Source organism: Ailuropoda melanoleuca, chromosome 8 (assembly GCF_002007445.2).
Source record: "Ailuropoda melanoleuca isolate Jingjing chromosome 8, ASM200744v2, whole genome shotgun sequence".
Lineage (NCBI taxonomy): Eukaryota > Metazoa > Chordata > Mammalia > Carnivora > Ursidae > Ailuropoda > Ailuropoda melanoleuca.
In genome coordinates, this window is record NC_048225.1 from 50,391,044 (window position 1) to 50,407,747 (window position 16,704).

At 47.9% G+C, this 16,704-nt stretch overlaps 1 protein-coding gene across 12 annotated transcripts in view; it reads left to right on the top strand.

Annotated features, from left to right (window-relative positions):
- TENM4 (teneurin transmembrane protein 4) overlaps positions 1-16,704 on the top strand; it is a 721,916-nt gene that overhangs the window by 440,291 nt on the left and 264,921 nt on the right. The window lies entirely within an intron of this gene.

Genomic DNA, 16,704 nt, shown 5'->3' on the forward strand with positions numbered 1-16,704 from the left:
CCCCGCTCCTACCCCGCTGCGCCTCTGGGGTGTGCGGGGGGGCTCAGGGGGTTGCTGTCCCCGCTCCCATGACAGACGTCGGGGTGAACAGAGCTGCAGGGACAGAGACGCACAGACAAACAGGAGACAGAAGCGTCAGGTGGAGACGGAGGCAGGCAAAGACACAGAAACAGAGATCCAAACCGAAATAGAAAAAGAAAGATTGAAACAATAGCACTGATTGGCTACGTCCATTGTGCCAGGACATGCTGCCACTACCACTTGTAGCTTCCTCACAACCCAGCCTAAGAAACAGGCACTACAGTGCCCCCATTAATCATGAGAAAGCTCAGAGAAAGGATACTACCTGGAGGCCCGCGCTGGCTTCAAAAGTTCTTGACTTTCACACTGCCAGGAGACAGAGGGCCCTGAAGTCCCAAGCAGCTGCAGGACCCAATGCTGGCTTCAGGGAGAGCCATGGGGCTTAAGCATGGATCTGCCCATAATAAACACTGTTCTAAGCTGTGCCCTGACTCCCTTAAGGAGAAGGGGTATGGGAGGGTACAGTGGAAGAGCCTTAGGCTGACCTAGAGCTAACAGACCCAGGTTTTAGTGCCTGGTCAGGTGCTGTGTGACCTGGCTCAAGGTCCTTGCCCTCTCTGGGTCCAACAGAGGCCAATCCACTTCTTTGCAAGGATGCCCAGAAGCCTCCAAGAGAAGGGATGATATACAGACTCTACTCTCTTTGAAAATCAGACAGGATGTCTTTGGACTTGATGGTTCTCTTCTGCCAGGATCTTAGACCCTACATTGTCTGTGACCAAAAGCCAAACCATCCTCCAGGGCTGATTAACTTTGTGCTCCCTGAGAGTGGCATTGTCCTTTTGCTGGTTTGGTGTCACTGCTTCTCTGTACGTTTTAGCTGCTTGTGTTTTAAACTATGCACTGAAACAGGAACCCTGGACGTGGAGGGAGGAAACCTGTGGGCAAGGGCCAACTTAACAGTGATGGAGCAATCTCTAAGGTACTCTGAATGAATGAGTGTTGTGTGGTGCTGACAGGGATGTGCCAGCCAATGGCCTTAAGTTCACTCGGGGGAAAAAAAATGTGTGTGTATACACATGCGCACACACACACACACACACACACACACACACGCATGATGGCATTCTTTGTTCATTTCTGGGTAAATAATCCTTGCAGGTAAAAGAGAAGGCAGGAGATTAAAGTCCTTAATCTCTCCCTTTGCTAAATAACTGAACGAGAGCAATCACTTTGTTGGAAGTTCTGCAGCAAATTGATAGCAGTCGTGCATTATTGATGTGCGGGGAAGATGGGGGTACTTTGGCCTACAAGCTGTCTGCTCAGTTGTGCTCCTCTGTGTTCGTCCTGCTCCCCAGGGGACCCAGAGACACTTTTGATTCCTTCCCTGGGGCTTGCTCGAGTGTGTCACTCTCAAGGTTGGTTATAAATGTGTCCCGTTCCCAAAGGCAGAGTCTGGCTTTTCAATGGCCTGCTGCTCTGGGGTTGGTAGGTCATGGGAGAGCCAGTGAGTGTCACTCCACAGCTAGACCCTGCCTGCTACCTTCCCGGCCCCTGAAGCCTCAAACTGAGTGGTCTTCTAGGAGCAAAAGGACCTGCTAATACTGGCATGAACCCAGCACTAGTGAGGGGACATGAGTGGACTGAGCTGCATAGTGGACTCTATATGTTTTTAAGGTTTGGATTTATTTCCATGAAAGAAATGTAAAGTTATTTAAATGGGATTATCTTCCTTGTTTTTGTCAATTATAAAAGTAACAATACTCGTTAACATTCAGACAATACAGAACGCTAAACAGCAAAGTTCTCTTGTAATCCCTCCTCCCAGAGATAACCACTTTTCAGTTTGGTGCATGGCCTTAGAGGCGCTTTTCCTGTCGTGTCAATTTCATAAGAGAATACATGAATGAGCACGCAGTACCAGCGGCGGGACAGCCGAAGTGCAGCCAAGAGAGCAAGGACCATGGGGATCCCATCTTCTGAAATTGGGTCCTGGACATAGGACCCTTGGGCAAAGTACCTAACCTCTCAGACCATCCGTTGCTGCATCTGTGAAATGGGGGAAACCTTCCAAAGTTGCTATGGAGTTTAAGAATGGTTAAAGGTGACAGACGTCCCTATTTCCCTTTCCGATGGCACCAGCCCCATTCCCTTCCAGCAATGGAAGGCTTTAGAGACCACCCTAAATGGATGAAAGGCTCTGGCTCCTTCTGAGGCAGGCTTCCCCCAGAGACTTAATTCAGAATGTACTTTAAATGACAAAGGCAGCCCCTTGGGCTCCTGGAGGGTGAAATTGAAGTGGTTTCCTTTGGTGGGAGCTGACTCAGCACCCTGCGCGGGTGGGCTGACCCTCTGCAAGCCAGCCTCCCCGGGAAGCTGGGGCTGCTCTCTCCAGGGGCTCCCCAGAGGCGCGCTGCCTACAGCTGTGTCAACTCCAGCACAGGGCTGCAGTCCCAGGGCCATGACGCCTCAGAGCCGCTCGACCCAAATCCCCATGTAAAGTGCAAGGAGAACGCACAGAGCACTACAGAACAGCTCATTGTCCCTGCGGGAAAGAAAACAGGGAAAGGAGCTCTTTCTGTCATCAAAGTCCTAATCCACCCCCAAGGATAACCATCTAGAAAACACTGATATATGTAAAGAAAGATTTCACTAAAATATCAACTAGACACAGCTGAAAAGCTAAGGAAGTGGTGAGGATTAAGTAGGTATTTGTCCCTACCCAAGAGAAACTTTTTAGAATAAATAGTAAGTGTTCCGTCGATTGTCAGAACCTAAATTCTGCAGTAAAGAGACTTGAAAAACTTGGAGGGTAATATTTAAGAGGGTCAGGGAATAAATAGCTCAGAGAAAGCTGTCAGTTTCTCAAAGGTAGAGGTGGGTGGGAGAATTTACATGTAACGAGCGCCTTCTGTGTGCAAGTCTTTCTTTACATGCATTAACTTCTCTGAGTTTCCCTTTCTGTGTCTCGGCCAGGAAAAAAGAGGCCCATCAAGGGCCAATGACTTGCCCACAGCTCCATGGCATGTGAAAGATTCAAACCCAAGCCTGCTTGACTCTAAAGGCTCCTATCTTCTTCTTTCCACCCTCCCCCCCACGTTTGTTATGTTTTCTTTCCAATACCAGGTCCTGTTATTTCTGTGTCTCCCCCTGTTATTTCTATGTCTCCCCCTTTCTCCACCAAAGAAAAAATTCTAAAAGATTTTTTAAAAGAATTTCTTAAAAAAAAATTACAAGTTGTTAGATTCCTATTACTCACTTCACAAACCTTTACAAAGTACCTATTACATGACGGGTGTTTAATCCCATTGAATTTTGGAATCTCATTGAATCTCCTTGAATCTTCATATCTATCCTGTGACAGAGCCATTTTTAAGTCTCATTGAGGCAATAGAGGGCCAGAGAGGTTAAGTAACTTCCCCTACATCACACAGCTTCTGATAGAATCAGATTTGAACCTCAGTTCTGTCTGACACCATAGAGTAGAATCTTTCAGCTGTGTTTTTGTGAGGACTGGGGAAGTTTCAAAGATGAATAAGTACAGATGACTTAGACACTAAATTTTGGTGCTGGTTCATGAGAGCAAGACCTGGACGCTGAGCCGTCCATGGCTTCTTTTCTTTTCTTTTCTTTTCTTTTCTTTTCTTTTCTTTTCTTTTCTTTCTTTTCTTTTTTCTTTTCTTTTCTTTTCTTCCCCCCACACCCCGCACCCTGTACTGGGCCCTTCCCACCTCGCCTTACACATTTCTCAAGCTGGTCACACTGGTCAACATCACTGTTGTTTGGCAGTTTCATTGACTTTCTCGGGTCTTAAGCAGCTGGGATTATTTTGTTTTGACTTCCAATCCGGTGGAGGAGTGTTTATTTTTCTTTCTAAATGGGAAACACTGCTAGGTATGCCAGCTCCTTCCAAAAGTGTTTTCTTAAAACGAAACAAAACAAAACAAAAAGTTCAACTTAATTTAGGACCTATCCAGAGTCCCCTGAGGGAGCCTGCCCTGGTCCTTTTTAGTCATTTTATGCAATCAGAAGGCAAAATTGTGCCTGTTTCCTACTGTTGAGAAGTGTCCAGTGAGGTTTTGTCTCCTTTCACTGCGAATTTCCTGGAATCCCAGATCCCTGGATCTGGATGTTTCCCCAGTCCCAAAGGTAAAGGACATTGCGGTGTGTGAAGTTTTCACGCAATTCTGTTCACCTCTCCTCTCTCTTGCATTAAAACACTCTTGTTGGTAAATAGATTCTTACACGAGCTATGTAGAGAAATTAAGTTATCTAACTCCTAGTAGCAAGACAAATTGATAGTTTCCTTTATTCATTCGTTCATGATGGCATTTGAAATGCCTGTGGTTGTTATCCAGACAGGTGAAGGGGAAGGGCATTCTAAGCAGAGAGACCCCATAAAATAGGTATTAAACCAATGATATTATAATCTCTTAAATGAACCCGTTGGATTCAGATGTGTTTCAGAATTCAGAAATTTTCAGGTTTAAGAAAGAAAATGCAGTTCGTATGATATATTTTTTCTTAACAATCCCAGAGTGCTCAGATGGTTCCATTAATCAAACACATCAATATAGCTATATTTAGCTATACTCATGGGATTAAAAAAAAAAAAGACTCTGAGTCTCATGTCAGTTCAAGTTTTTCCATGAAAAGAATTTTGATAGAACTTTTGGTCTTAGAGTTGTGGGGATTTTGGAATGATGGTTAATGGGTGGTGAGCCTGAATTGTGCCCTTTTTTAAATGGGGGTATCAGGAGTCATTTAGTAACTCGCCTGTTGTTATAGAGATAACTAGATAGCTTGACACCTAGAAGGTACGCTACAGGTCCAAGACACTGGTGGGGAGGCTTTCTAAGAGCTTGCTTTTTATCCATGACACCCACTTGGAAAGGCCAAGCGCCCTCTGCTGTAGATATGGGAACTCAGGAGGCCAGGCCAGGCCAGCAGGCTGGTGCCTCCTTGCAGGGGAATTCAGGAGAAAAGAGGCCAGGTGTTCAATTTTCCAGAATCTAGAACTCAGCAACCCTGAGTTCTTAAGGAACTTTCCTGACAGCCCCTCAAGAGTGTGGACCTTCTTTCTTAATGCCCTGCTGTCTTCCGTACACACTCCTCCCTCATGGTCTGAGGACCTGCTTATCCAGGTCTGATTTCCACGTTCAACTGCAGGTTCCTCGAGGTGGGCCTTGTCCAAGGCTCTGTCTTCTCTGCTGAGCACCGGATTGCAGGCGCTACAGTCAAAAGTGAAAAAAGTTCACGTTCTCTGTTCCCCCTTTCTGCCAGCCTCTTTCCCCCCACACACAAAAGCACCCCCCATGGAACAGGACAATGAGCCACATACAGGATATAACTGTGGAGACTCGCAGAGATGAAGCAATTTGCCCAAGTGCTGCAAAGTCAAGGTTCAAAGCCTGGCCCCCGACATCACGCCCTTCCCACCTTACCTGGTACCTCCCTCAACTAAACAAGCCCTCACCTGTGGCTTCCCACCAGGGGCAGGCCATTGTGCCCCCCTAATTGGGGGCAGCGGGGACAAGCACACAGAGGTGACTTCTGTTTTCATACAGTTTACAAAGCCCTTTTTCATGCATTACCTCGGGCAAACTCTGGTGACTCTAATTTAATTGCCACATTGGCTTTCTAGGAGGTAAGGCTTCTTCCTGACCTTGCAAAATAAACAGGTCACATTTTGAATTAATGTAACCAAATGTCCTGGGAGAACCAGAGCCCTTTAATTAGTCACTCATGTGACACAATTGTAGACTCTTTGCAGCTCCTTTTCCACTAATTTCCCCAAATACCATTGCATTAAAAGGTACAAAAATAACATTTTTGGCGTACGGCTTGATTAGATCTAGGAATTCCTAGACCACCCCCCGAGGAAGGCACGTTAGCCATGTGTCTGGGCTTTTTCCATCTGGAAACTCAGCCTGGTTTGTGTCCCCATTGAAATGTTAGTGGCCTGCTCCATGAGGCCCTGTGGACACCAGACCATGTCTTAGAGCATCTCCTGACACTTCAGGGCCCAGACTGTTGAAGAGGTGCCAGGAAGGAGGCCACGGAGAGTTTGCGAGATTAATACAACTAACACTTGCGAAGCCCTCACATCTGTCACCTCATCGGATCCACAGCACAAGGAGGCTGGCCCCATGTGGAGTACGGGGACACCATCATAGGCTGGAAGAGACATGCTCAGGGAGACAAGCTGCCCATGTGGTGCATGGCTTTGAACCAGGTTTGGATTTGCTCACAGTGGGTCAGTCCCATTTGTGAGGCCAGCCACCATCCATATAAGCTCTGTGTTCCAGTTGTAAACGTCACCCGGAGAGGTCTCACCGTGACCTTTCAGCACAGAAACCTGCGGTGAGGACGCTGACGTCCCCGGGAGCGGCAGACCGGGCCCCCGAGAGCAGCTCTGCCTCTGACCTGCAGTGTGGCCCTGCAAGAGCCTTGTCCTGTGGCCCTCGGCTTCCCAGGCTGGGCGGTAGGAGAACTAGATGACATCAGCATTGCCCAGGCCTCACTGTCACAGCCTGGGTTATAGTGGTGTGCCCACCTGCACCTCTCTTTCCTGCTTCCTTGTACCAACTTTTTTTTTTTTTTACCCGAGTGAATTTATTTATTTATCTTTGAAGATTTTATTTATTTATTTGAAAGAGAGAGAGGGAGGGAGCATGAGTGGGGGTAGGGGTGGGAAGGGGCAGATGGAGAGGGAGAAGCAGACTCCCCACTGAACAGGGAGCCTGATGACGGAGATGCAATCCCAGGACCCAGGGATCATGACTTGAACCGAAAGCAGACATTCAACTGACTGAGCCACCCAGGCACCCCGAGTCTATCTATTTTAAAAGAAAATTGTGTGTTTCTGCTGCAATTCACTTGCCATACCTAGAAGGTAGCCATAGAAATAAATACAGTGGAAGCGGTTATCAGAGTCTGGCGAAAGAATGCCTGCTTGAGGACACAGAGCAGAGGTTCGCTTCTCTCTGTTAAGGAGGGACCTTGGCAAATGCTAGGTGTTAAAAACACACCAGTAACTAAACTGAGACTTCCTCCTCGACATCATCTAAAAGGTTGAAAGCAGCAGCCCTGCATGTGACTCAGCGCTTTAATGTCCATTGGCGCTGGATGCCACCAAAATTGTGACCGTTGGATACTCGGCCCCATGGCTTTTCCCAGTACTCTGGGCTTTCAGTGTGACCCCCTGCAGCCTGCTCACTCTGAGAAGAGACGTCTCTGGCTGCTCTCAGAATCGACCCTTCTTGCCTTTCCTAAGTGTGGTCTTCCCTGAGCAATCTGTTCCCACCCTCCCCTCTGAGCCCCTTGCCCTCTGCCCCTGTCATCAGGTCTGAGCTGGGTGCTTTGAGCTCAGCTGGATCCCCCATCACTGGTTAATGGCTCCCAGTTCAGACCAGGAAACCATGTGGCTTCCTTCCTTCCCCCGCTTTCTTCTCCCTTCTCCCGTCCTCTCTCTCCCTCTGAACGACCATTATTTATATAGGTGTTTGAGATTAAACAACTCAAAAAAAATTTTCACTTTGCGATAAAAGGCCTCAAAGGACCAAAACCAGAAGAAAAACAGAAACGGCACAATGTGGAACCACGGGAGGAAGGATAGGTTATGGAGGCCTATAGATCCTTACTGTGCTGTGTGGCCACAGGCAAGTTGCTTAACTTCTCTGGGTCTGTTTCCTGCTCTGTAAAATGGATGTTGGTTTGAATAGTACTTCACAAAACTGCTATGTATATGAGGAAATACCGTCAAGGCTTCTAGCGTGATGATTGCTACATTAATAGATACCCAATGAATGTTAGTTTCCTGTTTCCTTTCTGGAACCCAAAAGGTTTTGGCCAGGTCTCTCTGGAAGGAAGGCGGATTCCTCCGTTCCCACCTAGACTTGGAGGAGGTACAATTAACAGCTCTGTTTGGGTGTCCCGAGCTTTAATCCTCTTCGCCCTCCTGCATGATTTCCAGAGATTTAGGAGAGGGGAGGGAGCCCAAGGCAGCAGCTAAACCAACATAGCAAGGGGTCTTGGAAACAGAGCCCAGCCTTGCTTGCTGGAGCTCCTGCATTGCTTCCATTCCCCGTAGTGCCAGGAACTGAGTGTTGATATCTGGGACCAGATGAAACGCTGTGATGTCTTTTCCTTCTGGGCAGCTGGCCTCCCCCCCAGAGTTGAAAGGAGAGGAAAATGACTGGTAATTCATTTAGGCTTCACTCCTTCTCTCCTGAACGGATCGTATTTCTATAAATAACTCTGGGAAGCTGCCGCACAGAATAACAACAGTAAGACATATATTTGCACTTCAAGAGACCTCTCTCTAGCTGCCGGCTCTGAGGGACTAGAGGACTGATAGGAAGCAAGTTTCTCTCCCAGTGTTGGGGGAGCTGTGTGACCTCCTCCAGACTCATCATCTCTCACCCAGCTGCCCATCTGTAAAATGGGGGTAAGAACAGCAACATGGGAGTTGCTTAAAGGCGAGATGGCATAACGTCTTAGACACTGAGATTATAGCTGTGTTCAGTATTTACTAGTGTCCCCTGGTCATCTCTGGCAAAGAATGAGGTTTGTTTTCAGATGGTGAGGAGGTCAGCTGATCAAAATTTAAGTTGTGACGACTTGTCTGCTACCATCATGAGAAGGAGGAAAAACCAATGTTGAAATGACTTACCTATTTTCTAGTTTTGCAAATACTGCTCTCCTTAGCCAAAGCATTTCCTGCTGTGTCTTTTCCCGCCTGGACCACTGCAGTCATGCCCTCACTGGCCTCCCTGCCTCCCTTTCCTCCATCCTCACACTGTCCCAGGGTGATCCCTCCGAAGCCCGGATCCCTGTCACAGGCCCCCCCCTTCCCTCAACCCTTGACTTGTTCTCACTGCTGGCAGGCTCAGGGCCTGACGCAGCATGGCAGCCACAGCCAAAGCCCTTCTTCCCAGGGGCCCTCCGCTCTCTTTGTTTACTTTTGTGCTCCTGCCAGGGAGCTGTGGCCACAGTAAATAACACAGCTCTTGAAGGGACAGGGAACATTCCTGATGCCAAATACAGGGCCCACGGTGAATATCTGGCGCTATGGGGAGCAGAGGCTTCCGAACATAACAAAACCTCATTAGTTTAGAGGAAGGGCTTTCTGATTTGGAGTGATATGGGAAGAAATGAAGCTTGTTTACTCTTCAGAACCAATTCAGTTTCAGCAAATGATTATTAAAGACTTACTTTGTGCCAGGGTTCACGGAGAAGAGAAAGCAGTCTGCTCACCTGTTTGGTTGTTGGGGGAGACGGACACACACCTGAGAAATCCTGCCCTGAAGCGGGCATCTATTAGGGGACCCAGGAGACAGGTGTGCCCCAGTCTGTGGGGCTGCAGAATGTTAATGCAAACCGGGAGGCTCTGGTTGATTGCAAGCTGGAGGAAGAGGGTCACTAGCGAGGAGCGCAGGAAGTTTCCACATTCAGGGTCTGCTGAATGGGGTCTGCTGCAGACTGAATGGTGACCCCGCAAAAGCCACCTGTTGAAGCCCTAGCCCCCCGTGTGACTGTATTGGAGACAGATCTTTTAAGGAAGTGAGTAAGGCCGTTTCTGGTCATGAGAGTGGAGTCCTGATCTGAACGCAACCGGTCTCCTTATAAAAGGGGAAGGGACACCAGCACTCACTTGCTCCCTGCCATGTGACACAGCAAGCAGGTGGCCGTGTGCAAGTCAGGAAGGGAGCTCTCACCAGACACCAAACCCTGCCGGAACCTTGATCTTGGGCTTTCCAGACTCCAGAGCAATGAGAAATAACTGTGTGCTATTCAAGCCACCCAGGCTATGGTACTTGGTCATGGCGGCCCGAGCAGGTGAGGAGAGGGTGTAAGGAGGAGCCTGGACGGTCATGCTTTGCATGTCAGTTATTTGTATGCAATCAAATACTCCCAGCCTAACTGTGGCGTTTGGAAGCATTTATTTCCTCATTCATTCGTTCATTCATTCATTCCTTTAGCACTTTTCCAGGGGTGTGTTCTGTGTGGGGTCCTGTGCTAGAGAGTTCAGATCATATACCATCGTCTCTGCCCTCTATGTGTAGCCAGGTGAGTGGTGGACAGGTAGAGGGGACATCTGGGTCTGCTGCAGGGGAAGGGCTGGAAGACAAGGAAAAAAGAGCTGGTGTGTCCGGGGCCCATCTCCACCCCCACCACTCCCCCTGTCCTGGGCCAGTCTCTTTAGAAGCCTTGGGTTCCCCAGGGTTTGAGGTGGGAATGGAGTGAGTGGTGTGGACTGAGGGTAGGTGTGCTGCTCAGAGCTCATGGAGATGGGAGAAGGTGGCTGGTACAGCCTCGGGCACTGAGGAGGCCCTGACACAGCTTTGGACGGCGTAACAGAAGGGCAGATCTCATTCCTGCACACTGACAGGTGCCAGGCGCTGTGCTGAATGCTCCACCTTCCCCACTCGGAAATCGGGGTGACTGGGGGCTCAAGAGCAGAAGCCTTAAGAGTATGGGTTTGAGTTTTGGCTCTGCCACTGCTAGCTGAGACCTTTAGCAAATGATTTAACTTCTGAGTTTCCACTTTGCCTCATGTGTAAAACAGAGATGATAATAATGCCTACTCCATACATGTTGTTAGAATTCAATGTGAAATGATGTTTGTGAAGTACACCGCAAAGCGCGGGACTCTTATACAGTCTGAAATGCACACTGCTGTTATTGTTATCCTTATTCTGGTTATTGCGTTACCCAGCCAAGCCTCGGAAAGGTCCAGTAACTTGGCCAAGGTCATGCAGAGTGTAAGTGGCATTTTGTATCGCAGGTGTGCCTGGCTCCGCAACCTGGCCTCATCTCGCCCCCGTAGGCCACCTTCCCTCCTCCAACAGCCATGATCCCCCTTTCTTGACAATGTCCAGGAAGCCAAAGGTCTCAGAGAGCCTCCCGGACAGATCAGAGATCTCTTCCCCCGCCCCGCATTGAAGAGGAGGCTGCGTGCAGTACACACCGTGGTGGCAGTCCCCAGCCCCGGGGCCAGAGTCCCCCTGAATAGAAACCGCTGAGTCGCACTCCAGTGCTTAGCTCTTTTAAGATGCCCCTATTGGGCCCCTGTGTGGGTGACAAGATGATGCATGAGGTCTGGCTAAGCAGCTTATTTGTCTGAGCTGGTGATGGCCTTTGTCCTGAGTTGGGTTAATGGTAAGGGGCAGTGGCCCTTTAAAGCCTGGACAATGGACAGGCTTCTCAGGTCACCGAATCACTCAGCAAATGGCCTGAGCCCCTCCAAGCACAGGGGGCCTCTGCCCCTCCACTCCCTGCTAACCCCGCTCTTTATCCAGTGATGTGCTTCTCCCCTCCTGGCCAGGAGGGACACTTGGATATAAAGAGAGAGAAAGACTCAAAGAACATTTGATAGACAAAGGACTTCAGAGGAGGGAACCAAGACAGAGAGAGGACAAGGGATAATTCCTGACCTCCTGCCTCCACCCTGTGCCAACGCTGCACCGTGCTCCCCTGCTCTGCTCTTTCCCTTCCCCCGAGGCATGGCACTCACAGTGACCTGTGACAGTGATTTCCCAACGCACCTTCCACTACTGAAACCTAAGGCTACAGATTATAGTTCAGACTTCTCAGTGCGCCCCTTCCCCTCCTGCTTGAACCTCTCCGATGCCTCCCCGGGCCCCCACCCCAGTGAGGCACACCATTGGCCTTCACTACTTGCTTCAACCAAAGCAGCCCCTCTTCTCAGCTTCCTACATTTGCATCTGCATAAGATCCTATTGAAAGAACACTTCAAGTGTTAAACGTTTTTCTCAAAGTTATGAAACCCACTGAATTAAGTCAACCCATTCCTTACAGGAAGAGTGGCTGACTAGATTTGAAGCCAGGCCTTCTGATTCCAAATCCTGACGTTCTCTCAATGGATGTAGTCACTTCTTCTTTCTACAAAGATTTCTTGACTGCCTACTGTGTGCCAGCCACCGGGGTAGGGCCAGGAGTACTGATGTGAATCTTGCCTCCAAGGAGGGGCCGAACATTTACATGCAGTTACTGAGAGGTCGATGATGCAAACATGAAAAGTGCCTAGTGGCTTTGGCATCTAGATGGCCATTGGTGATGATGGTAAGGCCATTTTCAGGGTGTGGGGACTGAAACAGGACAGATAGGAGGTGAGAGGGCAGAAATAGTTTGGATAACTGAGTCTAAGAGATTGGGCTTTGCATCACGGATTACTAATTACAACAGGAGAAAGGTTCTTTATGTGAGGACATCAGGAATCATCCCCTGTGGTCAGTAATATGAAGCGAGAACAAGTACGTTGCATCACGCGTGAGGTGTGCTTGCCGAAAATGTGAACCTGAGTCTAATCATGAGAAAACAATCAAGACCCATCCAGTATGTAGAGACAGTCTGTGCGGCAGCTGGCCTGGATTTTTCCAAAAGGTCAGTGTCATGAAAAAAAGGAATTAGGAATGCTAGGATGGGTGGAAGTTTCTTCTAGATTAAAAGAGACTAAATAAATACAACAGCCACATTCTTTCTTCTTTTAATTTATTTAAATTCAATTAATTAACATATAATGTATTATTAGTTTCAGAGGTAGAGGTCAGTCATTCATCAGTTTTACAAATACCCAGTGCTCATCACATCATATGCCCTCCTTAATGCCCATCACCCAGTTACCCCATCCCCCCCACCCGGCTCCCCTCCAGCAATCCTCAGTTTGTTTCTTATGATTAAGAGCCTCTTATGGTTTGTCTCCCTCTCTGATTTTGTCTTGTATTATTTTTCCTTCCCTTCCCTTATGCTCCTCTGTTTTGTTTCTTAAATTCTACATGTAAGTGAGATCATATGATAATTGTCTTTCTCTGATTGACTTATTTCGGTTAGCATAATACCCTCTGGTTCTATCCATGTCGTTGCAAATGGCAAGATTTCAATTTTTTGATGGCTGAGTAGTATTCCATTGTGTGTGTGTGTGTGTGTGTGTGTGTGTGTGTGTATCTCACATCTTCTTTATCCATTCATCTGTTGATGGACATCTGGGCTCTTTCCACAGTTTGGCTATTGTGGACACTGCTGCTATAAACATTGGGGTGCAGGTGCCTCTTCGGATCACTATATTTTAATCTTTCAGGTAAATACCTAGTAGTGCAATTGCTGGGTGGTAGGGTAGCTCTATTTTTAACTTTCTGAGGAACCTCCATACTGTTTTCCAGACTGGCTGCACCAGCTTGCGTTCCCACCAACAGTGTAAGAGGGTTCCCCTTTCTCCGCATCCTCACCAACATCTGTCCTGACTTGTTAGTTTTAGCCCTTCAGACCAGCATGAGATGCTATCTCACGGTTTTGATTTGAATATCCCTGATGCCGAGTAATGTTGAGCACTTTTTCAGGTGTCTGTTGGCCATTTGTATGTCTTCGTTGGAGAAATGTCTGTTCATGTCTTCTAAATATAACAGCCACATTCAGGCAACATTTGAATCTTGATTGGATCCTAAGTTTCTTTTGAGGCTATAAAGAAGACATTTAGGGAAGAACTGGGGGAAATTTTTAAATATGGTGTATATATATATATATGTTAGGTGATATTGTGGAATGATTGTTCACTTTCTTTGTTGTGATCATGGTGGCTGGATGGACGAATGGCCTTGTTCTCAGGAGACGTGTGCTGATGTGAGGTGTCCTGATGTCTGCAACCGACTTTCAAACGGTCAGAAAGAAAAAAAAAAATTGTAGAGAAATATAATGAAATAAAGCAATGTGGCAACATATTAACAATTGACAGATTTAGGTGAAGGGTATATAGATGGTTTTGAACTACTCTTTTGACTTTTCTGTAGGCTTGCAAGTTTTCCAAATAAAAAGCAGGGGAGATTCTGCTGGGGTTGAAGAGAGATTGTACAAAGCAGCCGAGTTTTTGGAAAGGTCTCGTGGGATGGGCGAGGTGTGGGCACTTTGTGCAGTTCAATCCCACCTCCACCCCCTTTGGGAGCTCGGAATATAGAAACCCTGTGAACCTTTACAGAGAATTGATAGTTTAGCAGTTGTGATAAAACAGGCCCTTCCTGGGCGTGGAGGGGACTTGGTCGAGGCGCTGGAGCCGGTAATGGGAACCACATTGGCAGAAGTGTGCGGAGCCCCACCCCAGAAACAGCCCTTCTGTGCTGAGGCAGGACAACTGGAACGAATTATGTGCATTCATACTTGTTAAACTGCCTTGGCACCAGAAGCGATCCCTGTAACCTGAGCTTTACGGCGGTACAGCTACGTTAAAGTTGGGCCGGCCTTGCCCCCACACCCTCTCTGTCAGAGGTTTATAGCTAAAGCACGAAGCAATTCAGCATGAGCTGAAACATGAAAAACTCCTCCGGATTGTAAAGGCAAACTTTTCTGTTTAAAGCTTTCTAGCGAGGCAGCATTTTAGAATAAAACTTTTCGGTCTCCTGCTTTTCCAGCCTTGGCCAGAATCCCAAAAGCCCCCACCCCATCCCCACCCCACTCCCCATCTCCAGCCAAGACCACAATCCAATCAAACACAGAAGCCGCTGCATTCTGTGGTTAGAAAGGTTGTATTATGGCTGGGGAGTCCTGCTTTCTGAGTCTGAGCCCTAAAGCTGTGTGTCCGTGGGCAAGTTGGTTTCAGTCTCTGAGCTTCAGCTTCTTGCTAATTTATAGACAATATTAATTGCAGGGTTGCTCAGTCCATACAGATGTGTGGTCACTGAGGGCATGGAGACCAGACACACAGTGACAGTGTGTAAATATTGTCTTATCGGTCACATCCGAGTGTGTCGAATACAGAGAGATCTGTGGAAACTAGTTGTCTCTTTTGATCATGAAGAAAAGCTTACCCAAAATTACTGTTTTTATCTAAAAGGTAGCTGAAGTGCAGTTCTCAGTGGAAGAAAAATCACATGGAAAGACACAGGGAAAGAATTTGATTTTGTCCTCTTATTAAGAATTTCTGGTAAAAGGAGGGGATAGGCTTTGAAGTCAGATAGGCCCAGGTTAAAACCCAGGCCCTGCCGCTTACAGTGTGCCCCCAGGCCGGTTAATAATCCATTCTGAGCCTCGGTCACTTCATCCGTACAGTAGGGCCTAAAAATGCCAACAGAGCAGGGTGAGGGAGGAACCAACACACCTTATGAAAAGCTCTTTGCCCTGCTCCTACCCAATAGTCAGCATTTAATGAGCAGAGCTGCCGCCAACATTGAATCTGAGAAGAGGAAGGGTCTTAATATCGAGACCTGTCTCTCAAGTGTTGTTCTCAGGCACCAAGGGCGGCCAGGTGACATCAAAAGCCCTGCCCTCAGACCGTCCAACAGATGATGAAAATGCACTGTGGTTTCTGCCCTTTTGAAGCTCCTGGCCTAACCCCCCATGCTACGAGGGGTTTGACAGGTTAGGAGGACACTGAGGATGGGAAGAATCTTTAGTTGTTATTTCGAAGTAAGATAGCTCCTTCAGACATGGCAAGCTGGTTTGTTCAGGGCCCGGGTACCTGGAGGTGTGGTCCGGCAAGGGGGATAACCTTCGCACACCTGTTTCTTCCGGCCTGCATGGCTAGGGATGGGTGGGGAAGTGTTGCTTGTTTTTTCTGCCTGAGTCTGGATTAAGAACCCCAAACTGCTTCGTGAAAGGGTCACCATCTTCATTTGAGTCACCACAGGGTCAGCCACTTCACCCGACACAGGACTTCCCCTCCAATCCCAGCTTGGCCCCCACTGATGCTGGACAGTCACTCCATCTGCTTGGCCCTCACTCTTCTGATCTCTAGAGGAAGAATGAGACCACCTGCTCTGCTGGCCTGTCCAGCCTGTACTGTGGCTTCTAGGAGCTCAGACACGTGCGAGGTCCCACTACACAGGAGGAGGCTAGGGAGGCAGCGCCCGGGAGCACGGCTTCCAGCCTGGCAGGCGTATTGCAGGCACCGAGCACGCTAGGTGCTTTCCCGCAAAGCTGCATGCAAACAGAGGATGTTATTACTAAAATACTTGGTAAATAGAATGTTTAGTAAATGGAAACATTATAAGTATATGAGAGGAAAGAGAGAGAATACTAGTATTTACTTACCATCTGTTACCCTTAATTTATTCTGGTTTTGGCATCTAGATTCTTAACTGTGTTTTTGCACATTAAAGGAGCACACCTGGATTGTCAAAACTTTCAAACAGGTCATCTACGATAGCACTGAAGATCTAGGCGTATTTTCCTACTAGGAAAAAGAAATGATTTTCAAGTATGCCTTGAAAACTGCCGTCCCTGTGGACAGGTGAGAATTTATGTAGGCAATTAAATGATGTGTATTTGCTGAATGTGTATTTCTCCTGCTAAAGCAGAGGAAGTAATATGTAAAAGCGGCCAGAGGAGGTTCAAAAGGGGCTGGACTTGCTTCCTGCCCATTGGCAGGTTGGGTTAAACATTTTCGATCTGTGCATTCCTTGGGGTAGCACTCTGTTGCTCACAGCCACTCCCAACCCCTCACCCTACATCAGGTTCCCTTCTTTTTCTGTGTCCCTTCTTTCAAGAGTCAAGGTCCTTCAAAATGTGCCTCTTTCAGGACTGAAAAAGTGCCTAAAAGTTGGGGAGTGAAATCACCCCCTTCCTCTGGGGCCTCCTGCCCCAATCCAGGGGCTGTCGCCTGTGGACTGGGAACAGGTGCGTGTTTGTCGTCTGAAAGGTACACACCTGTAGGGGTCTTTAGCTAGAGCCCCT